General features: G+C 39.6%; 1 protein-coding gene across 14 annotated transcripts in view; it reads right to left on the minus strand.

Annotated features, from left to right (window-relative positions):
- NKD1 (NKD inhibitor of WNT signaling pathway 1) overlaps positions 1-25799 on the minus strand; it is a 278155-nt gene that overhangs the window by 156036 nt on the left and 96320 nt on the right. For 10 of the 14 annotated variants that reach the window (XR_011154428.1, XM_069026856.1, XM_069026855.1 and 7 more), the window contains one exon: positions 14585-14759. The gene's annotated coding sequence lies outside the window, so the exon portion shown is untranslated. Of the gene's footprint in view, positions 1-3584; positions 3785-14584; positions 14760-18418; positions 18493-18514; positions 18578-18597; positions 18664-25799 lie in introns of those variants that run through there. The other 4 variants (XM_069026860.1, XM_069026858.1, XM_069026859.1 and 1 more) reach the window with 4 other exon arrangements.

The following is a 25799-nucleotide window of genomic DNA, read 5'->3' on the forward strand; positions in this document are numbered from 1 at the left end:
ACAGTTTACTGACAGTTACTTTTTAAAGAAATGAATAGTTGCTCCCATTCTAAAACAATTATTTAGATAGTTCTCCTTCATCTTTTATTTCTCTACATGTGGAATTTAACCTCTTTTGCACACAATGCAGAGCAGCATGACTAACTGATATAATGTATAGGAAATGACTTGTGGAGCTAAAGCAAACAGTTGATGTGCTTACAAGATAAGTGTCAGCTTGCGGAAATAGCAAATAACAATGACACAATTCCCTCCTCTCAAAGTATGTGCACAGTGCAAAGACCTGCTGCTAATTTTCACTCAGCAAGGGGGGATGCCATTGGCCTTTTGTTACACAGAGAAGCCAGTGATGTCATTTGGCTTTGTGCTGGAGAGTCTGCTGCCTACCGGCCTACGAGGAGATTTTTCCCAGCTAAAAGTAGCATTCTGCCAGGCAGAATTAAAGAATCCCCCATGAATCATTCCTCCAGGCTGTTATTTTGTTCATATGTATCAGAATCCATGGTTGAATGAAGTATTCTATGGAGTAAAATATCATTGGCATCAACAGGGGTTTTACACTCTTTGGACTAATTCTCTGGTTCCTTTACCAGTAAATGCCCTTATTAGGCATGGAAAAAGATGCCTTGGGTTTTACTTTTTAAAGCAATCCCAGGAATCTTGATAGTCCAATTTGGTTTATACAAGAATTTTAGATCAAAATATGCTTTACATCAAAACGTAAGAGCATCACTTCCAACAGAACAAAATTAGGCATAGACAAAAAATGTTTTCCTAACTTTTATTTTTCTTTTCCTTTGAAAGCAATTTATTTTAACACTTCCTGCCAGGCAGCAAAGCACAGACTTTGTAGCAAAGTCAAGGACAGAAAGGAGAGGCAAGGCTTTTTCCGTGCTAGCATTTGTTCTTTTTAAAGGGGATCAGCATAAACTTTACTCATACTGGCTTTTTCTATTCCCAGAATTTCCAGTTCAGCTTTCATGGAGGTTGTCAGAGGGTTCCCCATTTCCAGGGAACAACAATGAAATACAGTAATTGGATGTGGCAGTGCTACTCTGTGAGTTTATCCCAACTTGTCACTGCTGGCTACTGTTTCCCCTCATTAATTCCATCACACTGGCTGATGGCCACTGGTTTGACATGCCCTGTCTGAGCAGAAATTACTGTTCTTCTCTCAGTGGCCAGTCCCTCATTCCTTAAACACTTGGGCAGTTCTGCTGCAATCAGCAGGACTGCTCATATGCATCGGAGCTGGCAGGATCTGCCTGAGGATTCTTTAATAAGCCAACATGAAATAAGGAAGCATGTGGTAACTGAGCTCATGTCATTAGTTTGCATTGTCAGCTCAGTACAGGGTAATAGCATGTGTGGAACTCCCTGTAGCCAGAAAATTGCATCCAGACAAAAATTATCACAAAAAGAAGAATTGCCATGGAAAGGTGACAAGCACATGACCAAGAGAAGAAAAAGATTGACCAAAAAAGTACAACAGAATCCATGCTAATTCCTCCTGTGCTGTTGACTACTGAATAGCAAAATACTTTGAAAATTACCATCAGAAGTTTCATTGGGAGAAATCAACTTAGATGGCAGATCTGAAGAAATGCAGATCAGCAGAAAACAGGACAAAACAATTCAAGAATATCAGACTGTAAAGCCTGTTAATATCCACTTGCCCAAGCACTCCTGGAACAGTACTAGTTCACATAGTCTTACACCAAAAAAAATCCCAGAAGTAGGATTGTCTTAACACATAGCCTTACATATCATTCTTAGACAAAAAGGAGGGCAGCATGACATAGATCATCCCTAAAGAGCAACAGCCTTTGGGGCACAGTGTGTTTGAATTAGTTTTACCTTCAGATCCTTATCAACTATAATTGAGAAAACTGGTATCATGTGTATCAATATTAGTCATAATTAATACATATATATACACAGGTAAACACAGATGTGTTAACTATTAAGGATAATGAGTGACTTTAGAAGGCCATTGTATGCATATGGATATTCTTTGATAAAATAAAATTTTAATTCTCTTTGAAAAAAAACCTGAAAGTCTAACTCACCGTCTTAAAAAACAGGCAAGATTTTGTCTGGGCATTCAAATTACAATGATTGTTTTCAATTATGGGATCTGTTAAGCTGCAATTATCAATTCAAATAGTATTTGGGTGTGTGTGGTTAAATCACAGATTCTCCTGGTTCTTTAACTGAACAATATGTTCATCTTTGCTTTGCAATGTAAACGATCATATTTTTGTAAAGTTTTTTGTATTCACCTCTAGAGGAAACTGAATTTCAGTGATGGGTGAAACAGTGATCCTTGTGTGGACTATAAAGCACCTAAAAAGCAATGAGCTGCAAAAGGGTTACAGTTACTTGAAAATAGAAACTTAAGGGAAGAGATTTTCTCATCCCATAATCTCCAAGGTGCTTGTTGTTATTGTATTTCTAAAACAGATTATGTTCCTTTTCTCCGCTGTATTTTATCTTTTTTTTTTAATTGTCACTTTGAAAGTATATATAATACCCAAATATTAGCAGATTTCTGTCCAGCTAAGATTGTCGGTCATCTCAGAATAAGCCCTTCAATGGGAACCACAAGTCCAAGGTTATTCACAGAAGTCTGCTTCTGCTGATAACCTGCTGCCTACCTTTGTAGGGAATCCATTCCCTTTGACATCTCAGGTTCTAGGAATCTGCTAACTATCGAGGTTAACCTGCAAGGGTTCTTCAGGGCTGAAGGAAAATCTGCAAGCCATTTTCCTAACCTGGTGAGCCAGGTCAGTAAGACAATAAAAGAAGAAAATGAAAGAAACTAAAATAAATAGCTTTTGACATCCAGTGCCATAAAAGTAAAATAGTTTAAAACTTGGCATCATATAGAATGTAGCTAATTATAGTGGCGCCATTCATGACGATATAATTAACTGTATGTCTGCATTTCTATTATAAACTCCTATTTTCAGAGGTTTATGATACAGCTTTAAAAATTTGCACTGGCCAGAGACTTGGCATGCTAAATCTCACCCTGGAAGCAACTTTTTTCCCTCCAAATCTGAAGAAGAAAAACCTGCTAGGTTTTTGTTGTAGTTTTTTTCTTTTTTGTTGTTGTTGCATTTTGCTTTAAAGCTTATAATAAGGTAATAAAATTAGCCACCCAGAAATAGTGTCCCTTATGCACTCAGAAGCTTCGGGGTTTTAAAACACAAATTTTGACCTATGTTGTGTGATTTAGTGATAAAGCCCCTCCCACAGCTCATTTCTGGAAATGCTACTGTGCTGCACAAAGTCTAGGCCAGGGACATGTCCGAAAATTACACACTTCTAACAAGGACCTGCTGTTAGAACAACTCCTGCACTTAAAACATCCTGACGTCTCCTCATTCCCAACTGGCTCTTCTTTTTTTTCCTCCCTCTTTTCTCCTGAATGCTGTATGGCTGCCAAAAAGCTGATCTTCCAGGAATGGAATTGAGGTGCCTTTCTTGCATTCAGCAAACCTAGCAGCGATTCCTTACAGAAAGGGAAGAAACACCCTGCAACATGCAAAAAACACAGCTTACCTGCAAGTGGGCAGGCTGAACAAAACCACACATACAGTGCTTAGGACTGTCTGCAGAACAGGGAAGTTTTCAGGTGCAGTGGTTACTGGGACAGTCCATCCCTGGGCTGATGAACTGCTCTGCAGTGGGGTGGTTCTCTAAGTGACTTTGGGGTGGTCATTTGATGATTCTTCCAATGTACACATTATCTCCCTGAGATAAACACACTGAAGATGAGCTGTTATGGAACAAAAGTCCACAGAGATATACAGAAATTTGATGTTTACCCTGAGATGAATAATCAGAGATTTTACCATGAGTAAAGGAAACATGACTCTGAGATTTGCAGAGTTATAGCTAAGGAATAAAATACTCTATACATCTACTCCACAGTACTTATTCAAAACTACTTTTTTTTTTTTTTTTTTTTTTTTTTTTTTTTTTTTTTTTTTACATCTACTTGAAATTTGAATTGGTTTTGTTTACTTTTATACATTTCCAACAGAATCCCTTAGGCCAAAAAATGGCCTCACCACTAAAAGCCTAATTGCCAACCATATACTGGAAACTTCCATGTGATCCAGAGAAAGTAGTTTCCTTTCCCTGTTGCCACTTTGGAATGTTCTGTTCTTACTACTCTGCTGCTTTCCTTCAGCCTGGTGAAGATACTGTTTATTCCCTTGACCCTCTCATAATTCCTTTTGCAGATTTGTTCAGAGCCAAAGTATTTGGAAATCAAAAGCAGAGTTTTAAATGTCTTATCACTCAGACTGATGGGCTCTTTGTTCCAATGGTACACAAAAAGGTAGTTTCTTCCTTTTTCTATTGAGTTGGTTATTCTTCCCTCAAAGTTCTGTCAGCAGAACTGCTGTTGATCCAAAATAATATGAAGAGACACTTTGTTTCCTTTGCAACAAAACAGCGAGTCACTACTTTTCCTCATCTTGCTTTCCCCTCAAATACTATAACCCCACTTTGTTTAGACAGTGTTTCTACAGCCTTTGTCCGCATAACTATATTGCACAGCTAAAACTTTCCCTCACAGAAAATACCTTTCAAATACTTTCCAGACTAAAAATTATACTGGCTCTCTCCGGGAGGCCAAACATTGTTTTTGAAATGCCACATGCACATTCTGTACTAACTACAGTGGTGGTCGTCCCTCTACTGTGTCTCTCTGCTCTGTATCTCAGGATATAAGGTCTTACAAAAAACAGGTGAAGACATCTCTGTAGCACAAAAACACAGAAAACACAAGAAATCTGGAAGTAACACCATGCATATTTCATCCTTGACTAGAAAACCTAGGGAGTAAATAAAATAAAAAAATAATTCATATGATATCTTACTGTTTATAGTAACTATAATACAGCTGAGAGCACGTTCCTAAGAGCAAACATTTGGAAGAGTTATCATGGCTAGAACCCAGGTATCTGGTGACAACATTCGTGACGGAGTTGTTAGAATTCATAAACACACAAGTGCAGCCAAAGCTCTGACTACACTGGGGACTCTTGCCAAGGCATAGAAGTTTTCCTTCCCTTGCTGGTAAGGTTATGGAGGGAATATAAACTGTGTGTCTGCACATGAATCGTTGTGATTTCTAAGGATATCAAGTGGGCCCACACCAGAGCTTTTCTCTCTCAGGCTACCAAGATTGCACATCCTTCCCAAGCCAGTCTCTGTAGAAGTTCACGTGCTGGGCACAGCGTGCCACGTTGGTGTAGCACAGCTTCCTGGACTATACAACATAAGCATCTGAGATGGCCCAGGTATCTAAAAAAATTAAGGGATATGCTGCCCTATATGGTCATGGTCAAGTCCACGATGTAGATTTAATCAGTGGATGCTGCAGGTGTGGAACCCCTGTGCAGTCACAGGTGTTTCCTGGGGGTGTCTGTGCTTGAGGCAGACCTGCTGCACTGCTTCCAGCACCCAAGAGAACCCCACACCTGGGTAAGTGCCAGGAGGATTTATCAAGCACAAATGACTAAAAGAACTTAAATGCAAACTCTCCTCACAGTTACCTTGGACGTAACTGCCACCAACTGCTTCCCTGTCTCTGTATGCCAAGAGATACATAAATAAGCATGATGAAGGATTAGACTCTGTTCTTAATTAAGAATGTATATTGGAGTAGTTCCTCTAAATTGAATGTAGTTATACTCTATTTATTTTGGTGTAAATAAAATCAGAATCAGACTATTTGCAATGCAAGACAGTAAAAGACTAAATTAAGTCTTCAATAAGCACTAAGACTCCGAGAATTATTTCCGTCAGTGACTGTCTAACCTGTGAACAACCCAGACAAGTACTATTTTTCAGACATTAATGCAAACACATAACAGGCAACACAAAGCAGCCAACAGCAAAAATCTGTAGGGAAGGTAACTATCTCCTCCTTTGTCTGAATTATTTTTCTTCCACTGTGATTTTATCTTTGCTGCATGCTACTTTGATAAAACCATTTTGTAAACTATGTATTATAAAATGGAACAGATGAAAGGGTGTTTATATGAATTGTATTTGCATTTCTGCATGAGTTTGATATGTAATTCCGAGCACACCCAAACTACTGATAATTATATTTTAAATACAATTAGAGTTTAAACAGAGACACCCAGGAATATTTTCACAATGTATTTTCAGATGAAAATGCCAATACATTAAAAATTCAAAAGCCCAAAAATCAAATCTTGTCGAACAAGGAGGGAAAACAGAAGATAGGTGAGGAAATGAAAAGAAAATATCTTCGAATGAGAAAATTCCCTTTTTCATTCAGATTTTCAAAAAAGGAGATTAAACTGACTTTATAACACTGAAAGTCTTCAAATGAAACTGGAATGTCTCAATAGACTCAGTCCAAATTTCTAGGAGATTTTACATTTGAATAATATTTAAATTAGCTTTTCATCTAGGAAAAATATTAAATCTCGAAAATTCTCCTGAGTTCAGGCAATCATAGTGTGCCCAGCAATACTGCTAATCAGCTGCTCAGAACATCAATGTCACCTTGCACTGCAGCACCAACAGTGGTCCACGCCTGAAGGGTTTTCTCAATACTTGAACAATAGTTGGAATGCTTGGGTAGAATTTTTGTTTTAAAGAAAACAGGATGTTTTGGGTTTTTTTAAAGCAAGATGATATTTTGATTTTTTCAAAATTTTTACAAATCTAGATCTAACCTTTAATTTGAAATATTTTAATTTAAAGGCTATGATATAGTTCTAATCTAGAATTTTCGTCCTTTTTCTATACCTCAGAAACTTTAGTAATCGCACTAGTTAAAAGAATATAATGAATAGATTGATATTGGCAAAGGGGTTTTGTTTTTTGGAGGGAAATTTTCTTAAGTAACATTCAAAGCTAATATAGACACAAAATCAATAAAATTAGATAATTTTAAATTTACTTGTTTCTTTCCTAACGAGATTTTAACACAAAAGATCAGAACTAATATTTAAATTAATATCCAGGATACTTCCTATGGAGATTTCAGAAAGCAGAAGATTTTTCAGATTTCCCATTCTGAGAAAATGCTTTTTTATTGCAAGTCCTATTGAAAAGTCACTTATTTCCCACAGGATGTAAAAATGAGTCTAGTTTTCCTTGAGAAAGGCTCTGTGATACTGTTCTTCTCTGTGACCACTGACGCTGCCCCGCCCCAGCACTGTTAAATTCTTTGTGTGGGGAGCTGTCAGGGTGTCTCCTCAGGGAAGTCAATAATTAGGGTTTGGTTTTTTTTTTTCCCTGAGCCTTTATTTCTATCTCCCATGGAAAGAAATAAGGAAATAACAAATTCTATAATTCCTTAAAATTCAGTGGCTTGGCTGCAGCGGGCATTACCTGAAGGCATTACCTTCTCACGCTTTAATTTAACAGCCACTCTATTTGATTTACATAATACTCAGTTAAAATGACAAGCAGAGCTTAGCGTTCCTGCCTGCAGCCTTCCAGCCGAGGCTGTCCCGAGTCCTGCGCTCCGAGACAGCTCTGCCCGAGTGCCTTTGCAGTCACACCCACGGACAAGAGCAGCAGCTGCTCCAAACCTGTCACCTCCTGCTGCCAAAGGGACACCCACGCGGGGCGGGGCGGGGCAGCACCGCTCCGGACAAGGGACAGGCACACTCTCGCCCCGCTGAGGCACAGACACAGCAACCTCCGACTGGTTTAGCCTGTGCCTCTCTGTAGGAAAATCGCCCCGATTTGCCGTGCTCGGGTGTCGCCGGGGCAGCAGCAGCCTCTGGAAGCCTTGGCGGGGTGACGCTGCAGAGAAGGCGCGGGCGGTGCCGCTCGCAGCCGCCTGGGGCTGCTCGGGTGCGTGGGGACCTGGGCACCTGCCCTGCGGGGACCGCGCTACCCCGCCAGTGCCAGCCCGCCGCACAGGTGGTGCCGAGAGTGCTGTCGTGCTCCCATGGACAGCCTGCTCTTTCTCCCTAGTGGCCATCTGCCACGGAAAGCAGCATTTGACACTAAAAAGATGTCATCCTGTCATCACGTCATCCCTGCGAGGCGGGTTCAGGCATCCAGCCTAGGCACGGGTCACAGGGCAAATATTAGGAGCATAAATTTGCTACTTACTCAGAGAAGAGAGGGATGCGTGCAGTTCAGAGCAGCTAAATTTGAGGCCTGAAGTAGCACAATATACCAAAGGAGCACTTTGCCTCCCTACCCCCTGTTCTTTTCAACCTCTGCAGCGTTTAAACCGCAGAGCTGGCTGCTTTCAAAAACAAATGCTGGATTGAAAAGCTGACATTACATTATAGGCATTTAAGCTAATAATCAGTGTTAGATAGCTGCATAGATCTGGGCCAAGAGTACACAAATTTCTTTGCATCATTACAAACACTTTAGGAATATTTTTTGCCATGGCATTTAATTTTATTTTCAACCACAATTATTACGGCCTTACTCTAAAAAAACCATAGTGCACTCTGGGAAGCATATGATGAGCTCCCGAAACAACATTCAATTTAGAAATTAAAACTTATTTAAGAACCAACATTTATAGTATTACTGAGGTGCTGTTCTGATTTCATACTATTTCAGCACCATGGCTTGGCAAAAGCATCTAGTTAGTTCAGTAGAAATCAGTATAACGATTCCAATATTAACAAAAATGAACAACAGGGAATATGATTTTGAGATAGTACCTGTCAATTTTGAAATACCATCTTTTGGCTTATGTGCAGTCCTGCTGTGTGTATGTGAGAAAGAGCTTCTTTCATGTATTTCCACATCAGCTAGAAGTATCTCCCAATACGGCTACAAGATAATGAGCCCAAGTCTGCTCTGACTGCTGTCTCACAGACAGGACAGGACAGGACATCTCTCTGCTCGCCATGGACTTTCTGGAGAATCCTCAGGTCTCAGGGGACGAACAGAAAAGCAGCCACAGCAAACAGCTTTACCTATAGGCCTAGAGCTAAGGCTGTACTATATTGATGGTTGCCACAGAAAATACAAAACTGATTATCTGCCATGAAATGAGAGGGCTGATTCTCCCCAGCTGTACCAGTTCTGGCAGTGTAAAGAATGTGCCTTTTGCCTTTGCTGTCTGATCACACAAGGAAAATCTGCCTTACCTCTCTCTTCATCCTCTTCTTCACAACCACTACTGAGATTGGTTATATGATCAAGGAAAAAAGGTATGAACAGATTTATAACCTGGCTGACCTTGGCCAAACTATCAGACATCAATATGACCGCACAAACAAGAGAGCACTGGGCTCACTTTGCCAACAATCAAATCACTTCTAGCAGCTACAATCCCACCAGTACTGCTGGCAGGTAAATTTTTGTCCAGAGAAACCATAAATTATACTCCCACTGACACACAACTGACTAAGCCAATAGGGTTTTATAAGAATTACTTAGATAATCTGCTCCTTTTAGGGGCTGTAATGGGAAATGTTCACCTCTTGGAGCTATCCTTTAGCATTCTACAACAGGAATACAGGTTTTTGTAAAATTCCCTTCACCTTTGCCATAGGATTTAGAATATTGTAACTATGTCAAAAATGTTGCCACCCGTGTCAGAATTTACAATTGCCTACACCATTCCTCACTTAGTAGTATCTTTAATGACTGTGTTAGTCAGTATCTGACATTTCGTCCAGTGTGTATGGTACCACTGAGGTTCTGACAGTGAGCTGAGATTGCAGGCTACAGACATCACACAAATGCACAAGTGTCAAAACCAGTGACAAAACAGACAGGTATATGAAGTATTTAAAATGTCTTACTTACCTATTTTTAAAAGCTTTCCTCGACCAACCCTATTTCAACCCTCCCCTCCATTCTTCATTGATCATCTATAGCTTTTAGTCAGAAGTTTGGAAATGCAGAGATCATAGCAAAACCCAGCCATGTCCTGCTTTGCTTATGAGGAATGAGTGTTCTCTACTTAAAGACAACTTTCATTAGGGATACACTTAGAGCTTATTGTAGACAGGGAATATTAAATAGTAAGATATTAGACTCTGGTTTGTTTATAAGTGTTCATAAAGAGTAGAGGAAGAAAAAGTAACAGTTTAATATAATTCTACTATTAGTTATATGGATGCAAAGCTGAAGAAGCGCAAGCAAAATCAGCAGAGATCTCCAGATACAATGCCATGGCTGACAACTGCATTTGGCTCAGTTTCTTACAAAGCTCAGCAGTGGCTATCATCCTCATTCAGTCACACCAGCACAGCGAGCAGCACTTTGGAAAGAAGAGGATAACTCCTTAGTGGCACATCTGTTAGGTATAGATGGCATTCATCTGAGTAGCTTTGCCAATGGATGACATGCCAAGTCCTTTATACTAAAAGGCTTGTGCTTGATGTTAATCATTCGCTCTCTGCCAGTTAACATGTTTATCCTTCTAGGAAATACTTTGATCTATACTGGCACTTGAAATATAGCAACCAATTTTACTAGACTGGAAATGAACAAACAAGATCTTGTGTGAATTGCCAAATGGCACAGCAAAATGCAGGATGCATGCTACAAAGGGTTGCTTAGCAACTAGACAAGGCCATGCACTCCATTTCACTATTTTGGTTTGAAATAGAAAATAAATGGCTTTATAATTGTTTGAAATACACGGAGAGCTAGAACATAATACTGCTCTGGAGAAATCTATTTGTGAGGAGTGTGTGTGTCATGGGAGACAGAGAGACTCTGAACTCAACATTCAATAGGTAAGTGAAGGAGAAACTGCCTTTCAGATATTTTGCCTTAAAATGTAAATGTAATGGTAGTTTAAGTTCAGTGCATGTATTTTGCTATTCAACCAGGATTTAAAACAATTGTTTATTTTTACCTTTCATCTTCAAAGGTTAAGAGGGTTAGTTTTTTTGCAAAGACGACTATTAGTTCATCCTCCATTTGCATGCAAGGAAGTGGAAGTTTAGAGCAGTTGGTACTTTACCCATGCAAGTTGCCAAACTATGACTACATCACAGGCATCCTGAATCTAAGCAGTCTTAAAAAAAACAAACCAACTTCTGCATGACATATCCTCCTTCCTCCCTCTTACACAGCTTCCCCCATGCCTGGCAGCTGGTCCTAAATAGACATATATAAATAATTGCCTAGGAATGTCTCATCTTCATACAGGAAAAAGAGAGGTGTCTAAAAACTCCAAGTCTCCCACACTTCAAAGCAGCTACTGTCTTTATTTTCCAATATGAGAAACTGAGGCAAAGATGAAAATGATTCTTGAAAATCACATGGGAAGCCTCTTGGGATTTGAGAGCAGAGCGTGAAAACCTGACATTTATCTTAGTGGTACAGTCATCTCCTCTTCCACCAGTATTCTTTTTATACAGGGATCTAAAGCAGTATCCCCCTGGGTACCTCCCTGATATTCCTTGGCCAATAAAATCCCCTTGCAAACACCACCTCTTTGTTAGCTCCCAGCCCAGGAAATCCTGTTGCTGAAGCCAACACACCAGCCCTTGCTGCAGCAGCAGGAACCTGCCTAACTTGGTGGGAGTTGAGCGGGAAGAGCACTGGCCCAGACAGGGCTCAGACCTCTGCAGCAGCATGGTACAGCAGGGTGAGCAGAGCACAAAGGGGCAGCCACTGTCAGGAGGTGTCAGCTCCTTAATCCATGTAACGTGTAAGCTGCAGCCAACAGCCTTCTGCACAATACCCCATGTGTCCGCTGAAAATGGCATTGCCCATAATTGCATTGTTTGCTTAGAAGGGACCCAAGATCCGGATCAAGTTCAACAAGATCTGTGTCATTCTAGTTAGTGCTGTTTTTCAAGCACACCCCTTCAGTGAACAGAAAGCCCTCTGAATCCATGACCAGACTTTCAGGGCCAGATAACTGACTGTTTCGGTTTCTTTCAAGTTGTATCGCAGTAGACACACACAGTATCCTGGATACTGGACAGATTTAAAAGTGGGAAGAAAAGGTTCCAGCACACTGGCTTTAAAAGAGAGAACAAAGTAAGTGAGGATCAGAGGGAGGAAGGCGATCGCTATGACACTAAGACAATTAATCACTGCCAGATGTTAAGGGTCACACAGCACTGCATGCTGGGAAGATCAGCAGGGGTTCTTGGACAGGGAATAGAGGGAAAAAATAACCTGTCATGTCAGTGAACTAGTCAGGGGTTTAGGGTTCCTGTCATTTAACTATTAGTGTGCTCTTAATAAAATGACAATGCATTGAAGAAGGGGAGGAAGATAGGGGAAGTTGGCAGAAAAGAGGGAGTGACAGCTTAATAATCCCTGTCTGTCAGAAGCACTAAAAATACCATCCCAAATTCAATGTTCTTACTTTTGTAATGAACGCGCCAGGGTTCCTGTTTGATTAATAGAACACTTGTTGACTGACAAGGACAAATGTGCACATGGTCTGAACACAGTGCTGTGCATAAATAATTTAAATTGCACTGTGGCCAGAGCTCAGCTTGCACTGGGGGTTCTGTGATAAACCCCTATGTTTCAGCAGTTCATAACTTGGCCCTAAAAGAAAAGCTCAGAAATCTTGAGCCTGAAGTTGGACTGAGAAGGCTGCTTGGTTTCTTTGAAGTATGAAAAGGAAACCAATACCCTTTGGAAATCGCAGACCTTTGTTGGTGTAGTGATGGTGGTGTCTCTATTGGCTCCAATTGTACATCTCTCACAGTACAGCAAAAAGAAGATGGCTTTACACTGAATGATGCAAACAAATTTGTGTTTATGCTAATTCCCACTTATCCCCATTAACAGCATTGCTAGTGACAGTGGTAAATACTCACCACAAAAAATGGGGGAATGCTTGCTTTGAACTTTAGGAATAATTTTCAAAGGGAAGAGTTCCGACCGTTTTGTAAATGGACACTTAGTTGCAAATATTTCCTGCATTCCTTTGGGAGATGAATTTCATTTAGTTAAGCTGTTATCTGATGATGCCCTTTTCCACAGAAAAATCTGCTTTTACCTCAAAAAGGAACATTTTCCACCAAAACTGACACATCTTTCTGTTCTTAAAACAATGCTTAAGAGCTTGTATATTTATGGTGTAATTATTTCACACCCCTGGGGCCCACACAAACCTAATGGAAGGGACAAGCAATTAGGACACTTGTAGATGTACTGAGTATCTCAGGTAAGACCTAACTTCAAAGTTCATATCAATCCTGTACAGGTATGACTGAATTCCCATATATCATATGAGTCTGAATTCATTTTTCTGAACATTTTACTCACCTGATGTGAACATGCAAACATTTGGCTGTTTTGCCATTTTTTTCCCTGACAAATCAGAATACTTCTTTAAGTCATTATTCAAGCAGTAAAATAGCTGTGTGAGTAGCTATGATGTGTTCTGATCACAATGTGATCAGAACAGAACAATAACCAAACTGAATATATTATCAGATTAAAAACTATAACAGAAATTCCCCAAAGAGTCCACATACTTCATCTAATATCTGCTCTTTCTTTTCAGTTTGTTGGATCTTGTAATCTATCAGATGATTTTGGTGGCCTAAATTTGAACCCAGAGAAGCCTTGCTGAGCACATTGAACTTTCTTAGTGCCACAAAAGCTGAGATTTCTTTGGTACCCTTGAGGAGGCTTTAGCTTTGCAGAGTCAGGCTCTCAAGGCTTAAGAAAATAAGCATTAGTTTGTTGATTTTTTCTGAGTATTTTTGCCCATATTTTGAGGGTTTTTTTTGCAATTTATAACATGAATTGTATAAATAGAAAATTTGTATACATTACATTCCATAAATATATAGAACTGCTTATTTGCCCTCTTCCATATTAGATAATATTAAGAACTACAAAGGTAGTCCTCAAAATGTAACCATTTTTGACTTGTTAAGTCTCCTTCATTCATTGTAAGAAGCTACGGTTTATTCATTTTCTTGGCTCACTAGTTGGAGTTTCAAATTGTTCTTACAAATCTCCATAGATTAGGCAAGGTTTTATAGCAACCTCCATGTTGCAGTCAAATTGTATAAGGAAAAGGGGTGTACAGCAGCAACTTTTGCAATTTGTTGCAATGACACATTTAAGACTTATCATTCCTCTTCCTAGAACTGCCAATAAAGTACTTTAGGCAAAATTTGTCTTGTGCTTCAGTTGCCTCCTTTGTAAAATTGTACTGAGCTTTCCCTAGTCTTGTTAATCACATGTGCATTCCAGTTTTAAAGGACATCACTAACAGTATTGCATTATTATGGAATGTTTCAGGAGAAAGGAGAGTCGACAGAGAAGTGTGTAACCAGCAACACACATCACATCCAGCAACAAATCCTTCCTTAAAAACCTGCTAAGGCAGCACTCTGCAGAAGGTGAACATGGTTTTACATACCCATCTGTACAGCAATTGTATCTCACAAAGCAGCCTCCACTGAAGTTAATGTAAGAGTTTGAGTGGTGCCACACACTAAGAGTTAACTTATAACAGTAATCCAGAGCATTAATGTCTCCTTTATATCTACATTGACAGATCACAGAGGACAGAGTAGCTCTGCTGTGCAGCACAGAAACAAGCCCAGGAACTTATTGCTTAAGCTCTCCATCCCTCAGTTTAGTTTCCTCTTACCATTTCTTGTTGCAGTTCACCGGTGTCAGAAACACAACAGATGGTTGCTGCTACTTTGTAAGGCTTGTTTCCTGGTGGCCCATGATGCTGTGTTACTGTAAGGGTGCTTCAAGGTGCAATGAGAGTTGACATGCTTTGAGAGATGGAGAAGCCACCTGAGGTACTGATGCCCTGTCTGAATAAAAATAAACGAGCAGAACTGGTTACACAACTAAAAGGCACTTTCTTGCAGCATCTTCAACAAGTAGTTTTACCTTGTGGGACTGTTTTTGAAGACACTAAAAAAGGTAAAAGTAAAATAAATGTTGTATAAATACAAGAAAGCTTTTGGATATTTAATTTACCTCAAGAATTTCCATCTTATAAAGAAAGCAGGGACAACTGAAGGCAACTAGACAGACAATACACCACATGATACAGCTGTGTGCAACCCAGTCCTGATGTTCCATCAACTTGGACTATATTATATATATATTATGGACTATATAGCCTCTTCATCATCCTGAGACATCTGGCAAATTACCAATATACTTTTGTCTCTATGTTTTTATGAATATAAGATCTTGAACAAGACTAAAATTTGCACCTTATAGAGATACATGCAGTAGTCTGCATAACTGCACATAGGTTATATTAGGAGGGCATTTTCATACATAAAACTTCCTTTGCTCCACAGCACTTTCACACTTGAGTTTGTTTCACACTAGATTGTTCCCCTAAATGGCATACCACGATATAATACTGCTAAACATTCTGCTGGATCAGTCATACAATTGCACGTTTGTTCCACATGTGCCTACCAAAAATATCCAGAGGCTCCATAGAGCTTCCTTCTTTAAAGTAAATAGCAAGGAATAGACTGTTTTATTCCTCTCCAAAACTTTAGTCCCAGTAGGCAAAACAGAATCTTAGTGCATGTGAAAAGCATGGGCAACAAAAAAGCACAAAAGCTTTTTTGCTGTTTAGCTTTTGTCATTTAAGCTATCAAGCAAATATAAACAGACTGGCTAGCAGCCAACTTGCATTGTAGTTAAATAAATTTCTATTACACTTATTCACTTTGGACAATGCAAAATAATTGATCAAAAGCAAAAAGCTCCCAGAATTTATTTTTAATTTAAAGCTTATCTATAGAAATATATTAACAATCTAAACCAAGCTAATTGTTCTGCTGTTCTAGGCAGAACAAGTCGTCATTTTAATTTGTGACAATAAATAAATAAGTGTATTTTTCTAAATGTGGGAAAAGTTTAAAAATTGATGTTAACAAAACATACCTCTTCTCTTCCAAAAGCAATGATGAGTACTATAATTTTTCTTTAAAAGTATACAAATAGGCAGATATAATTTTACCTACAGAAGTATTAACTGCCAACTCTGCCCACTTATTTGCAGTCTATATTCTCAAAACAATACCATTAGATTGATTATTCAGCTAGCAAATACACAGGTGAGCTGTTTATTTTAAGAACATTTCATTAACCCAGTGAGGTCTAGGACCGAATGAAATGGCTTCATTTTTCTTTGTGCATTGTAGTAGAATATGCACCTAAATTATCAATTATATTTAACCTCCAGCCTAAACTAATGTGGCTGACAGGAGGAGAGCTGACTTTTAAACCCAGCCAGATAGAGTGTTTTCTGACAGAGTTTCCACTGAACAGCACACATGTAGACAATTAGACAGGTTTTAGAGGCTGGCCCAACCCAGAGAAGAGCTGGAAACATGTTCCTTAGTGTTTCTCATTAGAGACTGACTGAGAGGATTCCATGGGAGAACGGCTGGTTCACGGCTGGCCTTTCATCTCAGGACCTGTGCATAATGTGCCCCAGATTCTGTGGGTGTGAGTTCGGTGGTGTAAGTGCAGTCTCAAGTGCAAGTTGATTTTCCCAGTGTATGATTCTGGGGCAGTGAAGGTGGCAGCTAGTGTGTCAGGCAGGGCAGGGGTGGCCGGGGCTGGGGGCAGGAGTGCAGGTCCTGGTGCTGCTGTTCCAGGCAGGGCTTTGCCCCACACAGCCCCTGCAGTTCTGCCTCACCCCTCTGCACACTTTGCACACAAAGAAGGTTACAGCACTTGGGAATCTGGGCCAGGCTGCTTGGGGAGATTTCCAGACTCCCTGACAAGAAATGTAGGCTTACCCCCTCACAAAAAAACCCCTCTAAGCCCCAACCCAATCTGATAACACTGCTTTAATTCACTACAATGCTGTTGTTTCTCATCAATCTCTTCAAGTGCAGCTACATCCACACCTCCCTGAGCATTGGAAGGGATTTGCATTTGAAGTACGGTTTACTTCAGCCGTTTGCATGGAATAATTGATATTCTGTTATTTTTCCAAATGCTTTAGCAAGAGTTCAATGTGCATTAGTCTGTGCACATTCTCAAACATCTGTGTGGCAGTCAGATAAAACCCAGATGTATTGATAAGATGGTCCAAAAGAAAGCATTAAATGCATAACTACATGACCTGATATGTTGATTTCTTCATACTTTTCACATACTCTCTTGAATTTTGCTGTTAAGCCAGGATTTCTCAGTCAGGGAAGCAAACCCAACTCCAATATGCAATTTCCCCTCAGTCTTTCTAAACCATAAACTAGTACAATTTATAGAGGAAAATATCTGCTGGGACATGTTTTCTCAAAGGGAATATTTACTGGAGAATCCATCACTCTAATGACATCTTTTTTAACCTCTAAGTTTTAAACATTTTGCTACAAGTATGTCTATTCACATGAATTAGTAGAGCCTGTATTAGTCAGTAGTAGACCCCCACATGTGGTTTTTTACAGGGAAAACACCTCAGAACTCATGTAAAGAGTATTCAAATTTTGAAGCTGTTTTATATATGTGCAAATTATTCCAGAAACAATGTTCTTCTTTTTACATTAAACTTTGGCCTCTCAAAGGTGCATTCTGTAAGCACCTTTGCACAAGATGATGAAGCAGAAAAATAAGTGAGATACTTACTTTCCTTTTGCTCTCATTTAATCTGATGACCCTTCTGTACTTAGTGGTCCCAGAGAAACCCCAAACTGTCTTTTATTATTCTCCATGGCCACATTTTACTTCTCAAATATTTACTGCTCAGCTACACCTAATTGCCTTCAATGTTGCCTCCTGGAGAAGGAATGACTATCAGCCTCTTCAGATTGCTCTTCCCAATGTTGCTATACGAATGATATAGTTACAACTCTCCCAGTACTTATTTTCTTGCAGTTAAGACATCTGGAGCCAGTTACTAACATGAGAATCACAAAGGAAGGAAAGTTTCAAGCCTTTGTGGTTTCTGAGAAAAGTCACTCAAGCATACCCTACAAGCCCACAAACCAGAAAATAAAGTTCTGGTTTTATTTATTTAAAGTATCATTAATTTTGAGTACTTAGGGATGACAATACCATTTGGCTGATCCTCTCAGTGTGACCCTGATGTCTGGACTCCTATAATGGACAGACAACGGGGTGTTTGGTCATGGGAGGAGCATTCTCCTGTTCTAGGGAGGAAGGACACTGCTGACCAGCTTGTGGCCATGCTGGAGCAGGAAAGAGCAGTGCCACCCTGCACATGAGCAAGTATCACTTGAAAAGTCTGTAATTATCCCCCACTGTAATATATCTATTGTTCCTACTTCCTAAGGCACTCACCCAAATGAAGACATGTACAATAACTAACAGACAAAAGAGTAGTACAAAAGCAAAATTCATGCAAGATTCACATGATTTTGGAATTTGCTCAAAGATAAATTAATTACGTTTTTTATAACACATGAAAATTTCCAAGTAGTACACAACTACTTGTTTGTGAATCAATTTTGCATTTTAAAATACTTACAGTTTTACAAATTGGAGTTAAAGATTTCTAAAAAGATGTATAAGAGAAAACTTTCAAGAGAATACAAGACATTTTGGTTTATGTGCAAGAATATACCTGATAGAAGAGGAGCTCTTGGAAAGCTTCAGAAACCTTTAATGTGTGGCCCTTGTCTTTCCCATTTTTGAAATCTTACTCACCTGAGTAAAATAACTGCCAGCTGGTCCTTTCAATCTGACAGGCTGTAACTTTCTGAGCCTGCCTTGGTCACAGAGGGCCAAGAAAAGCTGCCTTCCATTGTCCTTCCCCTCTTGTTCCTCTGTTTCTCAACTTTTTCATCTTTCTTGTGAATTTAGAGAGCTTCCCACTTCTAAACTCTCCTGCTTTCAAAGTGTGACACGTGAGTTTAACACACCTTGTTAACTTAATATTTCACAGCAAATACTTTAGTTTGGAAATATTCTGGGTCAGCCTTACCACTACTATGAGAAGTAATTTTTCTAAGGTCTTGATTCATATAAGTACCAAGTATCCTCAAATTGTGAAAACAGAATCAGACCCTTTATGGTTTCCCACAGGAAGCTGATTAAAAAAAATCAGAGGAGCAGTTTTGGTCTACTGCCTTCAGTGGGAAATGTAAAGAGCCACAAAGCAGAAAATATTCCTAAAACAGTGATGGAAATAGAGAAGGAAAAGCATGAAAGGGCTTCCAGTCATGCAGTGGATGTTGCTCCCTCATGAACACACTCTGACATTTTCTTCTTAACAGTGAACAAAAGTTATTTTCTCTAAGGGAGGGGACAGGAAAAGACTCAAGCTGAAGCTGGGTCAGGACTGGTTAGCATGGAGCTTCTGTGTCATTGGTCACAGGAGTTAAAGTCCAGTAAAAAGACTCTCTTGCCTGTTCCCAGCCTATGCTCTCCCTTTGAAGTTCATCTTGTCCCTCCAAAATGCTGCTCACTGAGTGTCAGTCTTCTATAAACTTCCCTGTCCCAGCCAGCCCCCTATCCAGTCCAGCTTTAATCCACACATCCCTATAGCTGTGCTGCTTTTCCTTTCCAAACCTCCAGTTGTAAAACTGTCCCCCTAAAACTGGACCATTTAGGAAGAAACAGATGAGAATTTAATTTAGAAACATTTTTTCCATCAGTTAATAATAAAGCTGTATTTGAATGGATCTTGGTTCCTGCCACATTTGATGTCCCTGCTTTGAAGCAGTACTAGCACCTCTGCATCACACAACCTTTCACATATTTTGAGACTTTGGGGGTTTTAATCTTTTTTTTCATTACCTTCTTACTTTCAGACTTAGAGGTTGAAAAGAATTAAGGAAACATATCTATTTATATATATATAGATATAGATATAGATATAAATGTCTATATTTAAAAAAAAATTTCTTTGACTCTCAAAGCTGAGATACATTTTTCCTTTAGTGAGCTCTGACAAATAATGGAACACTGAAGCTCAGGTAAAGGTAATGCAGTCACAATTTACAAAAGTGAAAGTGAAGCACACATTATTACTAAGATGCAGACTTTGCTGGCTTGATGACTGAACAGTATTATTTCAGGAACAGTGTACCACAGAGCTCCCACTTCTTGTATTGCTTTTACACTTGACATTTTTGAGGACAGAAAAACTCACTTGTAAACTGGAGAGAAAGCCAGAACTTTCAGAACTAGAGAATCTGAAGATGTTCAGGATAAGATTTTAAAATAAACAACAGAAAAAGCAGTTTTTCCAGAAGAATGCTTCCTCCCCCTCTTCCCTGTCCTACTCTCCTCTGTCTCCAGCAGAGTCAGCACCAGATGTTTCAGAAACCACACACTGGGCAGATACACAGGGTCATCTGTCCCTTCTTCCATAAAGGTCTCATCCAAAGGGAAAAATTTAGACAACCTAGTTCAAAGAGCACGCCAGTAGCAGCAAGTAGCAAGCCTTCAATTTTAAATAGCTCTTACCTTTGAAAATAGAAATTTTAATGGAAGAATTTATAAATTTCAAATCCAGAAAATTGGATCACAACACTAGAATAGTCTACAGGATATTTTTGTGATAAACACATTAATGTAAAGCAGTTCATGAGTATGTAATCTACGAACATGACTAATGAAGGAAGACTATTTTCTCAGAAATAAAATTACTACAAAACTAACATAAAATTAAATCCTGGCAGGAGAGCAATATTTTATAGATTTAAGAAAAAGTGAAACATTTTTACGCCAAAATAGAAGTGTTTCACCCTAATCCAGGAAACTGTTTTTCCTATATGCAAATGCTTTAAAAATGCAAATTTTATTTCCTCAAATATATGTAATGGTAAATACAAATTCCAAACATAAAATATTTATTCAGGATTAATAGTAACACTTAATAGAATGGATTTAGACATTGAAATCAAGATGAATAATTAAAAATGGGTTTGCTCCAAAATAAGACTAATGTATTGGTCTTAATTAGAGATATTTCCTTCTATGTGTAAATGTAACAAGCAATATTTTTTCTCTGACTTTGACTGCTTTTTTACTTCTAAATGCAGCAACTGTAGAGGAGTCCTGGTGATGAGTCCTAGGGTCACAAGCAAGGCTGGGGAGCAGAGGAGAACAGTGCCCAGGATAGCACTGAAGAGGGGCTGGGGGTTTGCAGCTCCACATCCCGCCTATAACTGCACAGTGTAAAACACCTCTTGGGTTGCTTTAAAGCACGCAGACAGCCAGGCCTGCCCTGCCTGGCCCAGGATCAAAGCACTGGAAAGGTGGCTCTGTGCCACTGCTCCCCCTGGCTCTGCTCAGCTTCATGAAGGCCAAACTCAGCACAGCTGAGAATCCATCCCAGCACGTTAATCATGGCTTGGGTGGAATTGCTGTCATACTGAAGTTTTCATTTCCTCCACCTTTTAAAGCCTGACTTTTTCAAAAGAAGACAAGAGATACTTCATCAATTTTGCAATGAAGCACCTCAGATTGGAAATGTCCTTCCATTTGCAGTTCTAGAAAGCAAGTGAAATTTGTAGCAGCTGAGCACTTATTACATAGAAAATATTCACGAGTGGAATTACTTCAGATGTCACTTGACAGTGATGTAAACACAGCACTCTGAAAGACAAAGTGCTAATCAAGCTGCTAAAAGCATTTTCTTATCAAGAAAAATGTACTGCAGATAATATCAATTTTGATTTGCCAAAAGTGCAGGAAATTGAGTTAGGTGCTCACTCTGTCTGGTGCCAGTGGGGCTTCTGGCAGTACAGCCTGGCACCAGAGCCTGGGGGGTTTCTTTGTCCTCTTTTTTCCCTCACATGGAGAAAGACAAAGGAAAAAAGAAGCTACAGTCATCTCACTGTGATGAAACAAAGTCACAAGATTGTACTCTCACAATGAACAAGTGTAGACATGGTATTAGCCAAATTTCTTACACAGAATTAAATGCATTTCACCACAGTAGAGATATAATTGAAATCTTTACTACAGTCCAGCTGCAGTATTGAGTTCAAGAGAATTATAAGTCCTTTTTTATTAATTATATTTAAATGGCATACAGAGCAGAGACATAGCCACAGCTCTGGTGCTATCAGAGCCACAGCTCCATGTACTCTGGAGAACTCAAGACTCACTATTCATCTGGAAACAGATGCAGATTTATAACAGTTATAATTGATATCAACATAGCATTGTTTCGCTCCAGAAATTGTTCCTAGGAGTTAGTCAGGGGCTACTGTCTCCCATGGACAGGATGGATTAAGATTACTGTGCACACTGGGATGTGAGGGACTAAAATTGTTTATGAGGTCACAAAGACCAAGGAGAAAAATGACAACTCCCTGTACAATGATACAATATTTCAAACTAGAAAAAGTTTGCTGGATTATGGAAATACATTCTTTCTGAATACCTTTCTCCTCTTCAAATCCTAGCCATCTTTAAAAGCCAGGTGACAGCTCTCACAAGAGAAGTTTTTCTTCTTCTCTGCTGTGATTTGATTTCGATCTCCTTTCCAGTGACAGACTGCCAGATTGTGTAAAGCCCAGAGATCTCTACAGCAGGCAGTCCACTAATGACTCAGTTTGTGTAAGATACAGAGAGAGGTATATATAGAGAGCAAGGAGAGAGAGAATAGAAGAAGAAAGAATAAAGCATCCATCTCATTCACCCATCAGACAGGCTCCCCAAGCCCCCAGGCTCGAGCCCTGCTGGGGCAGTAGGGAGCAGTATTATTCCTGCTGGGGTCCAGGCACCCTCAGTGGGTCAGTGCAGATGTTCTATTGCCAGTCCATCGATAAGCCACTATAAACTGCAGCTATTAAAAAAGTACAACATATGGAAATGCAGTAGTGTTCTCAGTGATTCGTTTGAATAGTTTATATTCTTGGTCTGCAAAGTTTGAAAACTTTTATTTAATAGGATGTTTCTTTTTTTCTCTTTTTTTTTCAGTATCAGTTGCAAAACTGCCTAAAGTCATAGTCACATGTCAAAACCCTGACACCTACTTTTAATGATTTCCATTTCCATTTTAGCCGTCTCATCCACTTAACTTCCTCATTGCTTGGCTACTGCTCCAACATTCACATCCACATTTTATCAGTGTTCCGTGGCTTTCAATGGAATAACTCCACGGTCACTCACATACTGTAATGCAACTACTATCTTCATTATGCTAAGTGGACTTTACTCCTTCAGCAGCAGTCAAAACAAAGATGCAGTTAATTTTTTTTTTTCTTTCTGATTATAGTTTTCCACTACAAAATAATTTACCTTGGTTCAAATCACATATAGAACTTAAAAAGAAAATAATCCAGTTAATGGATCCTTGCTTTAGCAAAGAATAAGGAACTCTCACGGTGGAGGCATTTTGAGAAAAATACTTTCATGACATTCAGCTGAGTAGAATAGTTATAATTAATTTAAGTCAACTGTGCCAATGCAACATATTATTACTTCATAGGGGATGTTTGCAATGGAGGATGAGTTATTGACTCAACAGGCCTAACAGTCCTAACAGAGCTTGACCTACATTTAGCCTGCATTACATGCAGCCAAAAAAAATGAACTCTCATCCTGCACTTCTCACAGTATCTAACCACTTCTGAGGAAAGAGCTTTCCATTCCACTGTGTTGGTAAAATGCAAACTACTAATTAATATCCTGTATTTATTATTACAATTATTACAGTTAATAATCGCTGTTGGCATCTAGGAGGCTTAAGCAGGACCAGGATCCTACTGCAGTGCTTTAGGAACATCCTGGAACGGGCAGCTCTGCCTCTTGTGACTCGGTTTACAAACTAGACTGACACAGGTAAATCAAATTAGATCCTCTTGCCCAGGTTCACACAGCTAAAACACACAGCTCAGACAGGGAAAGAGATCACCACAAAGGAATAGGCCAAAAAAATTTCATCTAGATACTTATACCCACTCTTGGGAATAAAGGTAACTTCAGGCCTCAAACTCAAGGAATCACTTCAGGGATTTTAATGATGGTGTGAATTGCTTGCTCTCAGATTTTAAAGTAGGTAAACACAAAATCTATTTCCTGTGCTACAAGCAAAGACAGCTTTCAGCACTCCTTGCAGCAGGAAGGGGGAAAGTAGATCACAAATTTGTTTGTTTTGTTAAAGGATGCATTGTGGTGTTCTATTTCCACTGATTCATTTATTAAATGCCTTTCACATTGCTTCCCCCCACCACTTTCCCCTGCCCCTATCCCTGGCCACTCCCTCGAGTTCTCTGTATTGGTTCCTGTACGCCAACTCCGTCCATGTACGCCCCTGCGATGTGACAAAACCCCCCCACGCCCGGAGCACGAGGTCTCTCTGCCTCTGGGGATCGCAGGGATAACGTGTAACCATTAAAGGTCCTCTGAAATCTTCATGGAGGGACCCTTCTCGCCCCCTTCACCGTCACTGTGTTGTAGAGCTGATAGCTGGCTGGAGCAAGAGTGCGGGGCCGTCCGAAAAGGACTGCGGGAGGACAGAATGGCTGCCCTGCCCTAAGAAGCTCCGCTGAGCTCTCAGGAAAAGCTGCAGCTTGCTAAACTAAACCTAGCACTGCAACAATGCATGAACTCTCCTTTTAGGCCAAAGTGTCTTTCAGGTCATTAAGACTGTGTGTTTCTGGAGGAAGGTCTGCTTGCTGATGTTTCATACCAAGTGTAGCTTTGGTCAAAATGATTCAGAACAAGGAAAGACACTGCCCTTCTTTAAAGGAACAATGTGCAAAACATTACCATTGAACTATCGTTGTTACATATATAGGTACAGCCAAGAACAAAGGGCATGCAGAAACAGAATCAATTGTTTCTTAGAGACTATTATGGGTTTTAACATACAGACTAGGGAGCTAGAAAACAAGTTAATGCCTTAGTCGTAAGAGCAGATCACTGCCTGGAGAGGTGAAAGGACTGATTTTCTTTTTCCCAAAAATATACCTAAATCAACCTTACTATGTGGAAACTGAGTGCTGTAACCATATTCCACTAGGAAAATAAATCCTCACAGCATTCAGAAAAAGTGGTTTATGTACCGTATTTCGAAATACGTAGAAATATGGCCACAGGACACCAGAAACATAGAACAGGTAAGAGGTGTGCTGAAGAGAGCCAGGGGATGTACAGAAGAGCCATATTATCTTGAACATGAATTTCATGATTTCACAATTTTAAAAATATTTGTAACACAAAAAGTGTGTGTGTGTATGTGTGCATGCATGGAAGACTGTGAAAGTATGGAAGGTTGTGGAAGTCTTAATTAGCTTGGGTTACTCTTAGAGGACACCCAAGAGAGACAAAACTAGTTCATAAAAAAGCTCAGTCAGAGTAAAGAGCCCAAAGTTCCCATCAAAATAGTATAGAGAAATATTTCTTATAGATGAAAGCATCTCAAAGGGGTGAGAAGTGGGCAAACATGGAGGAGCCTAAAGAGCAAGGAGGAGACACAAGTGACACCAGCTGAAGAGAGAAGAAAGAAAATATAACAAATCCTTGATATACTTTTGTGGCCCTGCCTTCCTTTTCACAAAAAAGGCATTTCTTCACAGTGAGAGGTTTAAAGAATTCTTTCAGAAATTCCACCTGGTCCTAAGGAGTCTGCTCCCTTGAAAACTCTCAAAGGCTGGCTATTTTTAATTTTCCTTCAGCTATTTCCATTTTTATCGTTTTTATCTGCCTTCTGGATAGGAACATGTACTTGGCATGATTTGTCGGTTCTTACAAACTCTGAGTCTTGGAACCACCTTGTCCTCTACTCTGGTCAGATTTATCAAGGGTGACTGGACACCCACCAGCAGAGGATGGATGGTAGGAGAACTAAAGTGAAATCTCACATAATTCAAGCTAACTACAAAGATCTACCATGCATATCACCACTTCAGGAAATACTGTTTTCACATGGTCCCTGATGTCCGATG

This window comes from Aphelocoma coerulescens, chromosome 11 (assembly GCF_041296385.1).
Source record: "Aphelocoma coerulescens isolate FSJ_1873_10779 chromosome 11, UR_Acoe_1.0, whole genome shotgun sequence".
NCBI classification, from domain to species: domain Eukaryota; kingdom Metazoa; phylum Chordata; class Aves; order Passeriformes; family Corvidae; genus Aphelocoma; species Aphelocoma coerulescens.